The sequence below is a fragment of the Saccopteryx bilineata genome, chromosome 2, assembly GCF_036850765.1.
Source record: "Saccopteryx bilineata isolate mSacBil1 chromosome 2, mSacBil1_pri_phased_curated, whole genome shotgun sequence".
Classification (NCBI taxonomy): Eukaryota; Metazoa; Chordata; class Mammalia; order Chiroptera; family Emballonuridae; genus Saccopteryx; species Saccopteryx bilineata.
Genome location: NC_089491.1, coordinates 37965749 through 37986490, shown reverse-complemented (window position 1 = coordinate 37986490; position 20742 = coordinate 37965749). Strand labels below are relative to the sequence as shown.

Sequence of the window (20742 nt, the reverse complement as noted above, 5' to 3'; positions counted from 1 at the left end):
ATGGGTATAGGTTTTCTTTTCGGGGTGATGAAAATATTCTGAGCCTGAGCTGGGAAGTTTAGTTGGTTAGAGTGTTGTCCAGGTACACCAAGGTTGTGAGTTTGATCCACAGTCAGGGCACCTACAAGAATCAACCAGTGAATGCATAAATAAATGGAACAACAAATAGATGTTTCTCTCTCTCTTTTTTTCTCTCCCTCTCTCTCCCCCTCCCTTCCTTTCCAAAAATCAATAAAGAAAAAAATTTTAATGTTCTGAAATTAGATTGCGGTGATGGTTGCACAACTCTGAATACATTAAAATTACTGAATTATATGCTTTAAAAAGTTTTATAGTATGTGAGTTATATGTCAATAAAACTATTTTTAATGACTAGATTTATAACTTCATTTGCATAGAAGGATAAAAGGCTAAATTTGAGGCACTTTGTGAACACTGGGCTTGGGCGAAACATCTTTCTGTCCCTACACCCACAATATGTGATAGGCTCTATTTTCTGCTATATATTCTTGGTGCCTAACACAATGCCTGAAAAATGGTATGAGCTCAGTAAATATTTATAGGATGAATGAGTGAATGAATTATGGTAGCTGAACTGACTTTAAGCCTAGTTCAGAGTTCAGCAAATATGCTTTATTCCTCCAGGGGATTTTTTCTTTTTTCTTTTTTTTTTTTTTTTTTACAGAGACAGAGGGATAGATAGGGACAGACAGACAGGAACGGAGAGAGATGAGAAGCATCAATCAGCAGGTTTTGTTTTGTTTTTGTTTTTTTTGCAACACCTTAGTTGCATTGATTGCTTTCTCATATGTGCCTTGACCGCGGGCCTTCAGTAGACCAAGTAACCCCTTGCTCCAGCCAGCAACCTTGGGTCCAAGCCGGTGAGCTTTGCTCAAACCAGATGAGCCCATGCTCAAGCTGGCAACCTCGGGGTCTCAAACCTGGGTCCTCAGCATCCCAGTCTGATGCTCTATCCACTGCATCACCACCTGGTCAGGCCCTCCAGGGGATTTTTTATTTTTATTTTTTGCTTTCACCAAAAATCTGTGAATATAGTAACATTCATTGAAATTCTATCCTAGTGTTGTAAACCTCACTTCTGTGGGTTTACGTAGAGACACCAAGTCCAGATGAATTTTGAAGGGTTTTATTAAAGGAGGAGATTTATTAAATATACCGGCTATATATAGCTGACACAGGGCATTTGCAGACCCAAATCGTGTGCACCAAATACATCTTAGGGGCTGGTTATATACCCTTGATCACACACAGGCTGAGGAGAACATGACATCATGGCACAAGCTTACAACATTTGTTTAGGATGGGAGTTGATGCTTTCTGCTCCTCCCCCCTTCTCTCTCTCTCTCTCTCTCTCCCCCCCTCTCTATAATGAATAAATAAAATCTTTTTTTAAAAAAGACTTTCAAGGTAACACAATCAAAGATATTTACAATCTTTCAGGGTTCATCTTCCCTCCTTTGCCTAGGGATATGTTACTCAGGATTCCAGGAAGGGAGAAGGAACTACAATCAATGCAGGGTGGTATGTAAATTCTGTCTCCCATTGAAAGAGAAGAAGTTTCTCAGTTAACCTTTATTTTACTTTTAAAACTAAATGACCCATTGTCCTTGCAAGCCAGAAACTTCTACATTCTTCTCCCTCCCCTCCCCAAAGGAAGGACGGTACAGGAAAGCCTGACCTTTCCTCTTATAATATCAATATTAATTTTGCAGCTTTTTAGTACCTTACTACACTAGCACTATGATGAGTTTGGTGTTAGCCCTATAAAACAAGTTTTTAAAGAAGTAATAATGTTATTTATGACTGGTAGACTAAATAAAAGCCTTATAAAAAGATCTATGAACCAAGCTGAACATGAATTGAAGCATAAGTAGAGTTTTAATAATTAAGATAAATATATATCTAAAAAGTTTTAAAATAAAAGTGACAAAATACAAGAAATTTAAATCACCTCTAATTCCATCTGCCTATCTTTTTTTAATTTTTTTTTTTTTACAGAGACAGAGAGAGAGAGACAGACAGACAGGGACAGACAGACAGAAACAGAGAGAGATGAGAAGCATCAATCATCAGTTTTTTGCTGCGACATCTTAGTTCTCCATTGATTGCTTTCCCACATGTGCCTTGACCGTGGGCCCTCAGCAGACCGAGTGATCCCCTGCTCGAGCCAGCGACCTTGGGCTCAAGCTGGTGAGCCTTGCCCCTGCTCGAGCCAGCGACCTTGGGCTCAAGCTGGCAACCTCAAGGTCTCGAACCTGGGTCCTTCCGCATCCCAGTCTGACGCTCTATCCACTGCGCCACCGCCTGGTCAGGCCCATCTGCCTATCTTTTCTTTTTACATACACATACAAATTTTACAGGCATGTTATTATAGCATTAAAATTATTTGATTTTGTTTTAGTGAGAGAGAGAAACAGAAAGATAGGGACAGACAGACAGGAAAGGATATGAGAAGCATCAACTTGTAGTTGCAGTTGTTCATTGATTGCTTTCTCATATATGCCTTGACCAGGGGGCTCCAGCTGAACCAGTGACCCCTTGCTCAAGCCAGCTACCTTGGGCTCAAGCCAGCAACCGTGGGGTCATGTCTATGATCCCGCCCTCAAGCTGGTGTCCCCACGCTCAAGCTGGTGAGCCCACACTCAAGCTAGATGAGCCTGTGCTCAAGCCAGCAGCCTTGGGATTTCGAACCTGGGTCCTCAGCATCCCAGGCTTATGCTCTTATCTACTTCACCATCTCCTGGTCAGGTGCATTAAAATTATTTTGTATTCTGCCTTCTTTTAATTAACATTTTATAAGTGTTTATTCATGTTGCTATTTAGGCTTTATGGTTTGTGGCTTAGTGTATTCTATTCACTTGTTGAAGTACCCTCATTGGTAGTCCTTTAAATTCATTTAAAAACTTCATTGATGATACACTCATGCTTTTAAATGTTTATCTAGTAAAACCCTAACCCTGAATGAACATAACCCCTTACATTCTCCATGTCTATACTCAAACAGCTAAGCATTGCTGGAGAAAATTGTACAGCCCAGCAAATTTAGTATCACTTTAAACTCAACATCACCAAAATTATGCTGGCCAGCAACCCTACTATATAGTTCCCTAATAGAGTTGTACCTCCATTTACAAGAAATATTTGATAACTTTACTACTCTCCTCTGCCTCTGACTGTCTCTTTAACTCCTCCATACACTCTGTTGATGACTTTGACTCATACATCTCAGAAAGAAAAAGGAAGCCATCAAACATGAGCTCTCTCACTTCCTAATGCCCAGCTGCAAATGTCTACAGCCATCCTCCCCTCACTAGTTGTAATGGAAGAAGTGCCCTAGTTCCTAAAAAAGGCTAATTCTTCCCTGGTGCACTGGATTGCAGACTCCTCCTACTTTATCTTTTCAGCCATGGTAGTGGCCTGAAATATACACAATTGGTTGCCTATCCAACAACTATTTCCCCATTGAAACAGAACAGAGTTTATTTAGGTTTGCACCTTCCCACTGGCCTTAAATATTAACATGTCTGGATGTTATGATTAAGATGGTAACAGTCATCCTGTCACCCAAGGGTAGAAAACCTGAACTACATGTGAGCCTCTGTATTAATGAACCCTGCAGTACACCACCTCTGGTCTTCTTGATATGTATGACTAACAATTTCCCTCTACTATTTAATATGTTTTGATATTGTTTTTTATGCCCATACAGCAGAGTTTTATACCTTAATTATATACTTTTTAAGCTACTCCAAATAAATCTATTGTATATTCTGAGTGAAAACACTGATTGCTATACAAATGGAACTTGGGGACAACTCCCTGATGCCACTCCACTGTCATCTACCCCTTTTGATCTGTTTGCTGATTCAAAATTCAACCTATATAGAAATTCTGGAGCCACTACTACTACTATTTAGGGATGTTGCTCCATCATTTAATTCCTCTGTATTTTTTTTGGGTGTGTGTGTATGTGTGTGTGACAGAGCCAGAGAGAGAGACAAAGAGAGGCAGGCAGGAAGAGAGAGAGATGAGAAGCATCAATTCTTCATTGCGGCTCCTTAGTCTCCTTAGTTGTTCATTGATTGTTTTCTCATATGTGCCTTGACCAGGGGGTTACAGCAGAGCGAGTGACCCCTTGCTCAAGCCAGCAATCTTGGGCTCCAAGCCAGCGACTTTTGGAATCAAGCCAGTGACCATGGGATCATGTCTATGATCCCACGCTCAAGCCAGCAACCCTGTGCTCAAGCTGGAGAGCCCGTGCTCAAGCCAGATGAGCCCGCGCTCAAGCCAGCAACCTTGGTGTTTCGAACCTGGGTCCTCCACGTCCCAGTCCAATGCTCTTTCCACTGTACTACTGCCTGGTCAGGCTAATTCCTCTGTTTTTTAAACCTTCAGTGTCACTGGGGAGGAAGTTATTAAGGAAAGAAAGAATGAAAGTTCATTTCCCAGAACTGAAGAACATCAGTCTCCAAATCAAAAGGGTCCAGTACAGCAAATAGAAGTACCCTACCCCAGGGTAACTCATCATGAGAATCGAAACACTAGATATGGAAAAATGTCAAAATTCTTATTTAAAAAAGTTATATACAAATATCAAGAATTTGAATGGCATTGGACTTAACAATAATGGAATCTAGTTAGTAAGCAATGGAGCAATGCTTTCAAATTTCTGAGAGAAACTGATTTCTAGCATAGGATTTCATACACAGCCAAATTATCAACTGTAAAAATGTCTAAAATATATTTTCAGACATTCATTTCAAAATTTTTCTTTTTTATATCCTTTCTTAAGTTAGTATAGGATATGCTCCAGCAAAATGTGAGGGTAAGGAAGTTATGGAATCTAGGACCCAGGGCAACTAACGTAGAAAAAAAAAGGCAAAGGAAATTCCTAGGTTGATGATAAACAGAAGCTCAGCACATTAGTGGTATAATAAGCCCATAGAGGAGGAATAAGTTCAGAATGAACCAGGGGAACTAAATATATCAGCAGGAAGATCTTCGGGGATGGGGGGATGGCTGTGTTTGACCATTTGGAAAATTATATTGAAAGGGAGTTTTATAGTTCTGCTAGAGAATTTAGGAAAAATTGGGAACAAATACATAGAAAACTAAACAAAGCAAAAGAGAACCAAATACTAAAAGTTATATATATAAATTATATAGTAATTAGGATCCACGAACTACCATGTCATAGTAAAAACTGGATATTCTATCAGAAATTGTAGGGAAAGGGTGTGTAAAAATGTTAACATTTTGTCTTCCATACTAGGAAGTGAAAAGAATGTTTAAAATCAAGAAATAATTAAATGAGCATATAATTTATAAACATGGACATAAACGCCAGATGAGACAGTTAAAAGATTTGAAAGTAATGGTCTGGAGAACAACACAGAGGTGGAAAGGGGTGAAGTTGGGGATCATTTTTCATCATAAACTTTATAGTACTATTTAACTTTGTAACCATGTGCATATATTAATTTGATAAGTACTAATTTAAAAATAAACACCCTGCCTGACCAGGCGGTAGCACAGTAGATAGAGCGTCAGACTGGGAGGTAGAGGACCCAGGTTCAAAACCCCTTGAGCATGGAATCATAGACACAACCCCATGGTCACTGGCTTGAGCCCAACATCACTGGCTTGAGCAAGGGGTCCGCTCTGCTTTAGCCTCCCTGACCACCTCCCATCAAGGCACACATGAGAAAGCAATCAATGAAAAACTAAGGCGCCACAATGAAGAATTGGTGCTTCTCATCTCTCTCCCTTCCTGTCTGTCTGTCCCTATCTGCCCCTCTCTCTGACTCTGTCTCTGTCATCAATAAATAAATAAACAAACACAAATAAATCACCTGACACCATATCATCCTCTAGGTGCTAGCACACTTTCTTTATTTTAACAGCCAAACTTCATTGGCCACCATGCTGTCTATTCAGTTCTACATTCACTTTTGTATACTTTCCACTCTAACTTCATATCCTATTACTCTGTTGAAATTGTTTAGATCAAGATCATTAGTGAACTCCCAGTTGTCAAATAAGATAGTTACTTTTAGCCACACTGGTTTTCTTTCAGTTTTTATCAGATAACAACCACTTTTCTGCCTCAGGGCTTTCAAACTTGTCATTCCCTCTACCTAGACCAGGAGTCCCCAAACTTTTTACACAGGGGGCCAGTTCACTGTCCCTCAGACCTTTGGAGGGCCAGACTATAAAAAAAAACATGGACAAATCCCTATGCACACTGCACATATCTTATTTTAAAGTAAAAAAACAAAACGGGAACAAACACAATATTTAAAATAAAGAACAAGTAAATTTAAATCAACAAACTGACCAGTATTTCAATGGGAACTATGCTCCTCTCAATGACCACCAGTGAAAGAGGTGCCCCTCCAGAAGTGCTGCGGGGGCGGATAAATGGCCTCAGGGGGCCGCATGCAACCTGTGGGGCCGTAGTTTGGGGACCTCTGGACTAGAGAGACTTTTCTAAAGCATAAACTTTGGGACTTGGGAAGGAGAACATGGTATACATGTCTGGAAATAATTAGACCTTGCAAGGAGAATCTTTTTTAAACCTTTTAGGAAGACAGTTTATTGGGAAGACTCATTTTTTTCAGTGTGTTCTTCTAACAGTGAACAGTTCAGGTAGTCATGTACCTGTGTTCACTGTGTTCACTGAATGGGAAATTCTTGATTCACAGGTAACTTGCAAATGTTCTCTAACCTTCTTTCTATGTATTCCCTTGGGATGTTTCTTGGGACAAAGCCACTTTACAATTTATATGAGTACAAAGAACAGAGCCATGAGGGTTAAAGTGGTTTGCCTATTGAAAAAAAAAAAAAAAGCACTGGTTGTGACAGTGACATGATTTCCTGTTGTAAATTGGTAAATTGAACGGTAGTGCGGTCTCAAACAGACAACAGGAGTGACTTAGGTTCAGAAAAGAAGAGCTTCCTGTTTTGTAGTTACCATAGTTGCCATTTACTGAGCTCTTACTGAATACCAGTGTACTAAATGTTTTCTTTTATCTTCTCTCTAACTCCCACCAACCCTCTGTAAGAGAGGTATTGTCATCCCCATTTTACAGATGAAGAAACCCAGGCCGAACAATATCAAGTAATTTGCCTTGTACTACAGAATTACTCAAGAGCAGAGTTATATACCAACATTTTCTTAGCTCTCTGTGTTGACCAGAAAGAAACAAATGTGAATCTGGCCTGTGGTGGCACAGTGGATAGAGTGAAATAAATAGGACAGTGATGGGCAATCTTTTGAGCTTGGCGTGTCAAAATTCACCAAAAAACCGAGCATAACTTGGGTGGTGTGTCACTTCAAGAAAAAAACCATAATTTCACGAGATTTATAGTTTAAATAACAAAAATGTATAATTGTAATATATAACTGTATTTAATAAACCAAAAACTAATTATTTAACTTACCTGCTTAGTGACTTCTTTATTTATCTGTCAGTCGGTTTCTTTTGTTGATCTTGATATTATTTAACTTGTGTGGGGTGCCGTGAACTAAGATAAGTGAGGGGGAGAGGGAATTCTTTAACTAACCTGCCTATTAGTGACTTTTTTATTGCTAAATTTCATTGGCTAAATCTTCAATTGAAGGTTGGTATTTTGTACACTTCAAGCCCAAGCAAGTGCTACTAACTTCATCTGTCAATCTGTTTCTTTTGTTGGTTTTGATATTTAATGCTGAGAATAAGGTCTCACAAAAGTATGTAGAGGGAAAAATTGTGAGTAAAACCATTGCTGTATTTTTCAGGGTGCTAAAAGTGTCTGGTAATCGGTTCCAGGCACTCCAAATTTCCTGTTCGTAGTGGCACTCCTCTTAATTCTCCAAGCGGCACCTTTCCAGATTCTCAAACTTTGACCTCAAGTCAACAAACACCTGAGCCCAGATGCTGTCTTGAAATTCTGCAAGTTGCATCTTATGTAAATTAAGATGGCTGCCGCTATTTCTAATGATGGAAAACAGCACCCATAGCACAGGCCCTCGCCTCTCCCAGCCTCCCCCTCACTTATCTCAGTAATGATGGTCAATTAGAAATCCACGACACCCCAGAACAGTAGATTGAATGATGGTTGCTGTGGTTATGTGGTTGCTGGTAATGGTGATCAGAGGGCCCCCAGAGATGTGTCCCCCACAGCATTCTGCTGCTCCCTGCTCTGCCGGCCGGACATGAGGTCAAAGATCCCCTAACGGCCTAACCGGAAGTCCCAGAACTAGACTCTCTGTGCCAGAGTTCTGTTGTTTTGGCCTACGGACTTCCGGCACAGAGTGTCTACACTACAGCAAATGTTTTATCCTCGGCTACTGCACCTGGCCATGCAGGAGCCAAGGATGAAACGTCCTTCTCAGCATGCGGCCCCATATTTCTCTGGTATGCGGTCGCGTGTTATCAAAAATGGCTATGTATGTCAGTGCTGACACACGTGTCATAGGTTCGCCATCATGGAAATAGGAACCGACCTCCAGCAAAATGAATGGAAATAAAAATGGAGCTCAACTGAGAGCAGATTGTTGATAGATTCTAGTGACAACAAGGGTCAGAGTTTTCAGTTCAAATACAGATCATTTCAGTTGCCGATTCAGTATAAGCTCATCCCTGACTAATAAATATGCTAACTGGCCTGCCTGGTCAGAGCTGGCTTTTATGGATTCGCTGTCTTTCTTTTGAATGCAGTACATTCCAAAGGCCTACTTTATAGTTTATATAATCGGTTACTTATTTGTTTAATCTCCCTGTGTGAACTATAAGCTCCATGAAGGTAGGCATCAGTTCTGTTTTGTTCACATAGTGCAGTGCCTATCACTTTGTAGGTACTTGGTTAATGTTATTTACTGGGCAAGATATTGGTATCTGAGGTTCTCAGGGCCACAAACAAATTCCTCTGCACATCAGCCTAAAGCAGAGAAGGATGCCCTTCCATACTCTTGGTGGTGTGCTTCTATGTTAGGCTTTTAGATTCCCCAAATCCTGCCTACTTTATGTGGGACCCCAAAGGTTTGATGCCATGAGGCTCTGATTTTGGCAATAGGGCTTGTCCTTATTCTGAAATTTTAATAATAAATGGATCAAGCTATTTCCTGTCCCCAGGGAAGCTCAGTGGGGCCACAGCTGAGGGGCAGTGGGAGCAGAGTTACCATTTTATCTTCTGAAACCTTCCCATCTCTATCTAGAGATGCTCCAAAAGAGGTTGGCTAATCAGGAAATTCCAAACCCTTTTCCTGAAACTCTAAGCAGCTTGAGGAATCTCTCCAGCTAGAGTTGGAAAAGCTCCCAGTGAGGAAAGCTGAGTCTTACATAACTTTATAGACTGCCTCTTTTTTAGGAAAAAAACAAAATGTTTCTCAGCTAGTGCCAGACTTTCTGGAGATACATCCTGCATTCTTTCCTAGATGCTCAGCAGGCCTGTTGGAAGCAGCTAGAAGGGCAGAGTGGAAGACTGGTGAGGTTAAGTGGGGAGAGATGAAGAGAGAAGGAGAGAGACATCTGTTATTCTTGCTAGAACTTGCTATGCTGGTTCTCATGCTGTGGCTCCCAGTAGCAGTAGAGGGAGCACAGAGCTGAGGTGAAGGGAGACTCATTTTATCCTTAGTTCAGTTCATTGAACATTTTAAGCCACGTGCTAGGTTCTAGGTTAAGTTAAATGACTATAAAGATGAACAACACAGTTTCTATCCTTAACTTGCAACCAAGGAGAAAAGAGAAAATATATACAAATAGTTATAGTACACTTCTTTGCTCTATAGTCCTTTGCACTTTATGTAATTCTTGTATCCTTAAATCTCATATGAAGGTGACCATCAGGATGATGCCACCTGTGGACTTCCATGCTAGCTAATTCAAGATAAACAAAAACACAGAAAAATCTCCCCTCTTTGGGTGTGACCAGTTATTTTCCTAAATTATTCACAAAAGGGGCAGGCACAGTTTTAAGAATACTCTCATATTAATTGCTTTTTATTTCCAGAATTTTTTCAAGCTAATATAAGGTATTTTAGAACTTTAAATGTAACTTGAAGCTTTCAGAATAACAAATAGCTTTCTCAATGAATTAAAATTTTCCCTAGGGCATGCCTATAGTTTTTGCTTTTTCCCTGAAATAGGATGTTAGGCACTTGTTACCCTGGTACAGGTATTTATCTTCTTTTGGGCCGTAAGTGGGTGGTCCCTCATGTCTCCTGCAATGAATATGGTCCATGAAGCCTAGGCTTTCAGGCTTATGAGGATCCCAGCTGGCCCAAAATATCTCATTACCCATTTACTGCCAGAAAACTCAGAAAATACAGGTATTCAAAAAGAAGAAAATATGTGTATTTTTAAAAACTAAAAATGGGATCATACCATGGATTGTACTTTGTAAATTATTTTATTTTGAAAAACCTTTATTGGCTCTGGCCTGTTGGCTAAGTGGATAGAGCATTGGCCTAGTGTTCCATTCTTGATCCAGGCACACGTGAGAAAGTGACAGGGTTGCTGGGATGGCTCCTGGTCAGGGCACATGCAGGAGTCTGTCTCACTATCTCCCCTCTTCTCACTTAAAAAAATAAAAATAAAAATAAAAACTTTTATCAGGGGTGTAGTTTCATCGCAGAAACTATTCTAACACAGCCTGACCAGGCGGTGGCACAGTGGATAGAGTGTCAGACTGGGATGTGGAGGACCCAGTTTCGAGACCCCGAGGTCCCAGCTTGAGCGCAGGCTCATCTGGTTTGAGCAAGGCTCACCAGCTTGAGCCCAAGGTCACTGGCTTGAGCAAGGGATCACTTGGTTTGCTGTAGCCCTCTGGTCAAGGCACATATGAGAAAGCAATCAATGAACAACTAAGGAGCCGCAACGAAAAATTGATGTTTCTCATCTCTCTCCCTTCCTGTCTGTCTGTCCCTCTCTCTGACTCTCTGTCTCTGCCACCAAAAGAAAAACACACAAAAAAACAAAAATCTATTCTAACACGTTTTTATGTTTTGTGGAATATTTCATTATGTAGATTACCTCAGTTTATTTAATCAGTTTACTAATGAGGGAACATTTAGAATGTTTTTAATTTTTGCTTCTATAAATGGTACTTCAATGAACATTCTTACGTTCTTACATATATGTCTTTGTGTACTTTTATCGTGTCATTTACTTTAAATATATTCCTAGAAGTAGACTAAAGAGTATATTTATTTCAAATATTGATACATATTGCTTTGCTGCCCTCTTAAAGATTTCATTCTTTCAAAAATACTAATCTACTGTGTATACCAGACACTGTGTTAGGTTCTGGGGATTTAATAGTAAATAATGATAGACAGGGTTCCTGCCCGTGGAGCTTGCTTTCTAGCAATAGAAACTATATAAACAATTATAAAATACAGTACAGGGACGTGCAAGGTGCTTTGGGAGCATATAACCAAGGCATTGGTGGTCTAGAAAGAGCCATTGAACTTATGAGTTTTAGTTTAAAGCCTGAAGGATGATTAAGAATTAGGCAAATGAAAGAGCATGTTCTAATCGGTATAGAAGTGATGGTATGATTTTAGGGCAAGGTAGGAGTGGTGAAATACGAGAATGGAGAGGTACGTTATGAGGGATAGGGTACAGCTTTAAGGAGTTTGGATTTTATAAAAAGTCTTTGAAGCGTTTTTTAATAAGAGGGTGATATAAATAGACATCATTTTGAAAGGCTGGCTCTGGGAAGGGAGACGAGGTTATAAGCTGATGCAGTTCAGACAAGTGATAAGTATAGCTTAGTCTTGAGTAGTAGCACTGGGAATAGAGAAGAGTGGACAGAATAGGACTGTTATTATTGGGATGTGGTAGAATGTATAAGCTGGAAATAAATATGAGTAACAGAAACTCAAAACTATTAACTTAATATGAAAATTTCTTTCTTAGTACTAAAAATCCAGAGATGGACAGTCATGGGTGGGGCTGGGATGGCAGCCTCATAGTCATTAGAAACCCAGGCCCCTTCCAGTTTTTTGTACTGTTATACCTAGTCTATCTTTATAGTCCAAAGTGGCTGCTGTAGTTCTAGCCATCACACACCTACCTTCCTAGCATCAGGATGAAGGAAGGGAGGGAGAAGGATGCAACATGTTTATCTTTAAAAAAATTACCCAGAAGTCTCATAAACATCTTTATCATAACTTAGTCAAATGGCCACACCTACCTCCAAAGAAGGTAGAAATTTAGAATTTTAGTTGGGCAACATTGTACCCAGCTGAATATCAAAATTCTGATTTGAAGGAGAATGGATATTTGGAAGCTAACAATCTGGGGCCTGGGAAAATTATAAACTACAATTCAGCCAAGTTGTTTGTAAAATAACATTGATTACACAAAAATTACATATATCACTATTAAAAGAGACTTCTGCCTGACCTGTGGTGGTGCAGTGGATAAAATATCGACCTAGAATACTGAGGTCACCAGTTTGAAACCCTGGGCTTGCCTGGTCAAGGCACAAGTGGGAGTTGATGCTTTTTGCTCCTCCCCTTCTTCTCTCTCTCTCTCTCTCTCCCCCCCCCCAAAAATAACTTTTTTTTTAAATCTTTAAAAAAGAAAGAAAAGCCCTGGCCGGTTGGCTCAATGGTAGAGCGTTGGCCTGGCGTGCAGAAGTCCCAGGTTCAATTCCCGGCCAGGGCACACAGGAGAAGCGCCCATCTGCTTCTCCACCCCTCCCCCTCTCCTTCCTCTCTGACTTTCTCTTCCCCTCCCGCAGCCGAGGCTCCATTGGAGTAAAGATGGCTCGGGCGCTGGGGATGGCTCCTTGGCCTCTGCCCCAGGCGCTGGAGTGGCTCTGGTCGCAACAGAGCGACGCCCCGGAGGGGCAGAGCATCGCCCCCTGGTGGGCAGAGCGTCGCCCCCTGGTGGGCGTGCCGGGTGGATCCTGGACGGGCGCATGCAGGAGTCTGTCTGACTGTCTCTCCCCGTTCCAACTTCAGAAAAATACAAAAAAAAAGAAAGAAAGAAAAGAGACTTGGCTACTAGGCAAAGATTTCACATATTAAAATCCTGTTTATTGTTGTAAAAAATAAACAAGTGTTAGCTCACATAAGGCCTCCACTTAAATGTGAGATAGCTATCTTGATTTGATCTGAATCACTAGCATGCAAAATTGTCATGCTTGTGATTTTAAGCACCTTGTCATTCATTAATATTGAGACTATAGAAAAGAGCAGACCAACAGATTGCTACTATTTAGAACAAAGTTTAACCAGGACCTAAATTAAAGCATCTTCTTATTGTTCTTCTCCACCAAGAATATTAGCAGTATATTATAGTGGAAAGAGCAAGGGATTTGGAGTGAGTCAGGTAAGAGTTCCAAGCCCAACTCGCCTACTTTTTAGCTCTGTGATCTTGGATCAGATTTATCTCTGCAAGAGCCTTAGTTTCCCTCAACTGCAAAATGGGGGTAATAGTATCTTTTTCAGGGTTATTGTGAAAATTAGAAATGCATTTATAGCAAACATCTAACAGTGGGTAGCAGAGTAGGTAGTACATAATAGCTATTATTATTATAAGCATTAGCCTTTAGCTGTAAGTCATTCATTTCCTTCTAGTATGTGGTGTGTGAGAAGGTATAACTCCAGTGATTCCTGACACTGCACAATATTCTTAGCTTTTATAACAGTTTGATCCCTGTTTACAAAGCCTGGAGCTACTTGTGATAAATTCTAGATTCACAGTCAGCCCTAAGTCTTTGCTCAAAATGAGCTCACCCCTGCCATCATGTCTTTTATCCATGTTTATATTCCCAAACCCTTCTGACTGTTGATAGTTTCCTTGCTATCCACAACCATACCACATATAGAAGTAGGATGAGTAGGGAGAAGAGAAGGGTTTGGGACCTGAGCCAATTCAAGTGTGGGTTTGGGGAAGGAAAAAAAAGGCCTGGTAGAGACATGGGATAGTATTATTAAGCAAAAATAAAAAGATAAAGACTGTTTATGGTTCAGTCTGTACTCCAGAATGATAATGCAATAAACTAAATTCCACAGATGTTTTTGAAACACTTTATATGAGGGGAATTAACCAGTCTGTCAGCTCCAATACAAATAACCTCAGAATTCCTCCTTCACATTCCTCAGTGGCTCCTTAGAGGGGAGCTGCCGCTGAAATACATGCACCAGCCCTTCAGGAAGAGGAAAGAGGATCTCAGGCAGACCCAGAAAGTCAGAATCTTGAGTTATAGACCTTGAATAGACAGTCCTTTAGGATTTAGTATAGGGATCAGCCAGTTACAGCCCATGATTTTATAGCCCACAAACTGAGAATAATTTTTACATTTTAAAGTTTTTACATATTTTACTCTTTAAAATATATATACGGCAGAATTATGTGGCCCACAATCTAAATATTCACTATATATCCCTTTACTTATTTTTATTTACAATTTACTGTCTGGCCCATTACAGGTAGAGTTTGCTGAAAGGAGGTGGGTCTCACCAGAAGCTGCAGGGTGTCAGAACATCTGTTTTGAATCTCAGGTTGGCACTTGCAGAAAAAGAGGCATGAGCATCAACAAAGAATAGATTTCTATTTCTCTTCTCCAAGAGCTCTGGAGACCTGGCTAACTAACCCCGCACTGCGGGATTGCTGGGCTAGAAAGAGTGAAGGCTTTTGTTGGGTTTAGAATACAGTATTGCCTTTGTTCTAACTGAGCAATGGAATGCATCCTTTCATTAACACTGCTTTCTCAGGCCTTTGGGCTAAATCCAGTTTGTAAGTATTGCTGCTGAATGCTTTATCAATGGAATACAAGCCTCATATCTGTGTCCTGAGCCCAGGACTAGGGGAGAATTGGGTTTGTAAATGGAATAAGTGGGTAAGTGGAGGTTTTTCTTTTTGCTTGCATATTTCTACTTTCTCTAGCACACCTTAGTGGAAATTTATACCTTCTGTCTAGGGAAGCAGATTTCTGTTTCAACTGTTCCTCAAACTACTGGTGGGATTTTAGTCCTGAAAGACAGGAACTGCACCCCAGGTGCAGACCAGGTTCAATTCCCAAATGGTCACTGTGACCTAGAAAAAGGAAAACTTCAGAAGGCAGGGTTTTCTACCTATATGCATGAATGACCATTATATTTCTGAAACTCTTTAGTTCAAAGAATTTACAGCATTTACATTTCTTGCTACCTGTTATTTTAGTTGCTCAAATTTTTTTCCTTGCCACAATATCAGAAGATACATACAATTAGCTCCTTTTCTGATGGTAAACCTGGAGTTTTGAGAGGACAGGTACCCTGCCCCCAGATGACCTAGCAAGTCAGAGAAAAACCAAGAATGAAAGCAGTGTTCCTATCCTTGGGCATCCTGCCACTCCCCAAGGCATGGGTAGCTTCCAGATGGAGCTGAGATCAAACCTCATATCGCTAGTGAACAAAACTGGTTGATTCTGAGGTTGTATTGTTTTTCTGATGACTGGGTGGATAAGCCTTGAATGACAGGGGAAAAATGTATTGAATGAGTGGTTCACTAGCCTACCTTCCTACCAGCACCCTGGCTCCTCAAGAAATTGATATGTTGTGTTGTGAAGTACCTGTACCTCAATTCCATGGGTTTACCAAGTCCAGATGAATTTTGAAGAGTTTTATTAAAGGAGGAGAATTAAATATGCTGGCTGCATATGGCTGACATGGGGCAATTGCAAACCCAAATCATGTGCACCAAAAACATTTCAGAGGCTGGTTATATACCCTTGATTACACATGGGCAGGGGAGAGCATGACATCATGGCACAAGCTTACAACATTTATTAAGGGGATACACAAAAACATTAAGACTTTCAAGGTAACACAATCAAAGATGTTTACAAATCTTTTAGGGTTCATCTTCCCTCCTTTGCCTAGGGATATATGTTACTCACAGGATTCCAGGAAGGGGGAGGAACCTCAATCAATATAGGGTGGTAAAGCCCTGGCAGGTTGGCTCAGTAGAGCATTGGCCTGGCGTGCGGAAGTCCCAGGTTCGATTCCCGGCCAGGGCACACAGGAGAAGTACCCATCTGCTTCTCCACCACCCCCCTCCTTCCTCTCTGTCTCTCTCTTCCCCTCCCGCAGCCGAGGCTCCATTGGAGCAAAGATGGCCCGGTCGCTGGGGATGGCTCCATGGCCTCTGCCTCAGGTGCTAGAGTGGCTCTGGTCGCAACAGAGCGACGCCCCCTGGTGGGCGTGCTGGATGGATCCCGGTCGGGCGCATGCGAGAGTCTGTCTGACTGCCTTCCCGTTTCCAGCTTCAGAAAGATACAAAAAATAAAAATATATATATAGGGTGGCATGTAAATTCTATCTCCCATTGAAAGAGAAGAAGTTTTAACCTTTATTTTAGATTTAAAACTAAATGACCCATTGTTCTTGCAAGCCAGAAACTTCTACATTCTTCTCCCTCCCCTCCCCAAAGGAAGGATGGGACAGGAAAGCCTGACCTTTCTTCCTAGAATATCAATATTAATTTTTCAGCTTTTTGGTACCTTACTACAGTGTCACTGCCAATGGTTATGAGTCAGCCACAGGCAGGAAGATGATGGAGTCATAGGTACTGTGTGCTTGCTTGGCTGCTTGCTTTGTACTTCAACATTCCTCCCCGGTGTGTGGTGCATTTTTGTCATTCCATGGCAGTCTGCTGTGCACGTGGCCCCAGTCTACATCTATTTACATCAGCTGTCCAGCTGTCAGCCTCCTCACACCCCTGTCTGCCTAATGGGATGGGGCGAAATCTGTGTTAGGAGCTGTCTTTCAGGGGGATAAGTGGGATATCCAGAGTTCCAGATACTATGGTCAAAGTATAAGGTCCTTGGGACCCCATTCTCTAGAAGTTGGGGATAAAGAGGCTTTTGGAGAAAAATTTCTGGGCACTGGCTTCTGACCAGATGAGGGCTTGTTTCTTGGTGTTTCTATCCTATTGTGTTATGTCTAGGAAAGAAGCTCTGGCCAAGTAAATTTTTAAAGGATTTGATATACCTGCTAAAAACTCTGTACAAAACAATTGAGGATCAGCCTAACCTTCCTTTGTTTTAAATATCCTACAAAACCCTCCCAGGTGAGGTTTTTCTTTTTTTCTTTTCTTTTTTTTTCTTTCTTAACAATGTCAGCACTCATTACACTAATCTGGGACTTGTGATGGACAAGGCTGAGCTTCTGGAAGGTTGAGTGACAATCTTTCCTTGGTTTTATTCAGATAATTTCAATGCAACCAGTGTGTGTGTGAGCGTATGTGTATGTATGTGTGTGAGAAAGCCTGTGTGTAAGGCCCTTCCAAAACAATGTATTAGGTCTCTTGTCCAGGACCTACTGACTCAGGAGAATATTGTAAACAATGGCTCTTGCTTGAGGTCTACCTGGTCCCTTGGAACCAGACAGCTCTATTCCCTTTCCCCTTCCCTGTCCTTGTTAGTGAACTGTTCTCAACAAGGCTCACTTCCACCAGAATCCAACTTAGTATCCTGAAGAAGCCTGAGGCCGCTCCTATAGCAGGAAGCTGCCCTAGATTTGGGCAATAACCAGTAGAACTTGATACTGACGCCAGAGTGTAAAAATAAACACCTCCTACAGTGCTGTCTTAATCCGTTGGCATCAGAGTTGCTATTATTAACCCATTGGCCTCACAGGCAGCTGTGATGGGCAGACAGCAGCCTGGACAGTCCTCTCCTGCCAGCATGGGATCAGACTGTTTCTTTCCTACACCTACTGGGATCTGATCTGGGGCCCTGGAGAAGCACCATCAGTCTGGGAGCATGCCCCACAGCAGGTAATACTAGAGATGAATTAGCATCTTTGATTTGGGAGAGTCTTAGGTTCACAGGGCCAGCCTGCCAGTCTAGAGTATAATCTACACAAGATGACTGATTCAGACCGAGTACTGAGAAGGGAAAAAAGGGAATATGACGCTTTCTATTTCCTTTGGCTCTTTTAGAGAGATTTTGCCTGCTGGTTCCATGGACCTAGAGCCTTTAGGTTTTCTGGGAAATGGGAAAGGAGAGAGGAAAGGACTCCATTGGTCCTCTGCCAACAATATAATAGTAATAGTGACCATAACTGAGCACTTACCTTTTGTCAGGCACTTTACATACAATATCTTATTTAACAGTGCCTCATACCTTTGAGGGAAAACATATTAACAGTTTTACAAATGAGGAAGCTGAATTTAGTGAAATTAAGTAACTTCCCAAAGTTCCCTGCTGGCAAAGCAGTGTGTCAAATTTGAACCCAGACTTGCACACACCAAAATCTGTTCTCTGAATCATAGAACCTAGCTAGGTTCCTGAATAACCAGGACTCAGGCCAGACTCCAGCCACCTGCTTTAAATTATTATTATTATGCTTAAGTAAACATCAATTTACTCTCACTTTAGTCCTATAACTAAAACAAATATCAAATAACTGGAGTACAGAAATAGTCTATCTTGCCACCTGCTAGTGAGGTAGTCCCAGTGCTCTAACCAAGCATGGTGAGCTGCACGTGGAGACCGTCACCTAATGTCTACCAGCAGATAAGTGACCTCTGGGAAAGGCTTCGACTCTGAGGAATCTCCAAGACTGTGACTCCTCTGCTGAAACAAAGTCCAGACTGGGACCTTGAGGAGCAAGGCTCTGATGGTTTCTAGTGGTCATGCTGATGGAGGAGTATGCGAGAATGAAAATATTTTCTTCAGGGATAGCTAGACTTCTCTTTCCTTTCTCCTGCCTACCCCACCCTGTCTCCACAACTGGCTTGTGTAATTCAATCTAGATTCTTCTCATACCCTACTTCACTGTGCATATGTGGCCTTTTATTTACAGCTTTTGACAGACTGAATAGCAGTTTACCAACTTGCACACCTCAGTTCAGTGCCTAGGGGGAGGGGAAGCAAAAAACACTCTGGCCTTGCTTCCTAGAGCCCTGGAGCCAAAAGGAACAACCTAAAGAAAAGCAAGGGGTTGACCACACTGAACAGTCAAGGAGAAGCATAAGACCCTTTTTTGTCCAGCTAACTTAACTGCTCCTACAAATACACACTGGCGAGCTATCCTCCATGCACAGCAGCTCATAGAGTGGGCCTTTCGGCACCCACTGCTGGTAACTGTCTCTGGCCTTGGTTTTCCTGCTCCCTTGCTGCTCACCTGCACCTAGCATTAGGAGGCTTTATCTCTCCTTCTCTTGATCCTGTGGGCCTCCTTCACTGCTGCATCCTCCATCCCCCATCTGAAGAACTCAGTCTGTCAAGGTAGGAACTAAATCTTTCCTAATTCTCTATAGTTTTCCTCTCTCTCTCTCTAGCCTACATCCTCAACAGAGATAGGATTTACAGCAAATTCTCGCACTCTCTAGAGACTTATAACTGTAGTAGCTAGAAGTACCTGGGAATATAGGGGTGTGTGTGTGTGTGTGTGTGTGTGTGTGTGTGTGTGTGTTTGTTTGTTTTGAAAGGCAAAACGATGAGAAGGAGGATATTTTTAGTACCCTCTGTAAGAACCTTCCCTTAGGTCACAGGTGTTTTTTTTATTATTATTAAATTTAATGCAGTGACATTGATAAATCAGGGTACATATGTTGAGAGAAAATATCTCTAGATTATTTTGACATTTGATTGTGCTGTATACCCCTCCCCCAAAGTTAAATTGTCTTCTGTCACCTTCTATCTGGTTTTCTTTGTGCCCCTCCCCTCCCCTAACCCCTCTCTCCTTCTTCACCCCATCCCCCCTCCCCCATCCCCCCGCCCCTGTTGCCATCACATTCTTGTTCATGTCTCTGAGTCTCATTTTTATGTCCCTTCTATGTATGGATTCATCTTAGTTTTTTTTCTGTTTTACTTATTTCACTCCGTATAATGTTGTCAAGGTCCATCCATGTTATTGTAAATGATCCGATGTCATCATTTCTTATGGCTGAGTAGTATTCCATAGTATATATGTACCAAAGCTTTTTAATCCACTCGTCCTCTGACGGACACTTGGGTTGTTTCCAGATCTTCGCTATTGTGAACAATGCTGCCACAAACATGCGGGTGCATTTCTCCTTTTCGAGCCGTTCTATGGTGTCCTTGGGGTATATTCCTAAAAGTGGGAATAAAGTGGGAGGTATCACACTTCCTGATATCAAGTTATACTACAAGGCCGTTGTACTCAAAACAGCCTGGTACTGGCATAAGAACAGGCATATAGATCAATGGAACAGAACAGAGAACCCAGAAATAAACCCACAGTTCTATGGACAACTGATATTTGACAAAAGAGGCAAGGAAATACAATGGAGTAAAGACAGCCTCTTTAACAAATGGTGTTGGGAAAATTGGACAGCTACCTGCAAAAAAATGAAACTAGATCACCAGCTTACACCACTCACAAAAATAAACTCAAAATGGATAAAAGACTTAAATGTAGGCCGTGAAACCATAAGCATCTTAGAAGAAAACATAGGCAGTAAGCTCTCGGACATCTCTCGGAGCAATATATTTGCTGATTTATCTCCACGGGGAAGTGAAATAAAAGACAGGATAAACAAATGGGACTATATCAAACTAAAAAGCTTTTGCACAGCTAAAGACAACAAGAACAGAATAAAAAGACAAACTACACAATGGGAGAACATATTTGACAATACGTCTGATAAGGGGTTAATAACCAAAATTTATAAAGAACTTGTAAAACTCAACACCAGGAAGACAAACAACCCAATCCAAAAATGGGCAAAAGAGATGAATAGACACTTCTCCAAAGAGGACATACAGATG

At 41.2% G+C, this 20742-nt stretch overlaps 1 protein-coding gene across 5 annotated transcripts in view; it reads left to right on the top strand.

The window, feature by feature from the left end:
- RUSC2 (RUN and SH3 domain containing 2) overlaps positions 1-20742 on the top strand; it is an 88871-nt gene that overhangs the window by 29906 nt on the left and 38223 nt on the right. Inside the window, exon 1 of one of the 5 annotated variants that reach the window (XM_066256815.1) lies at positions 17653-17780. The exons of 3 other annotated variants lie outside the window; for them this stretch is intronic. The gene's annotated coding sequence lies outside the window, so the exon portion shown is untranslated. Of the gene's footprint in view, positions 1-17652; positions 17781-20742 lie in introns of those variants that run through there. One more of the 5 variants, XM_066256819.1, reaches the window with a different exon arrangement.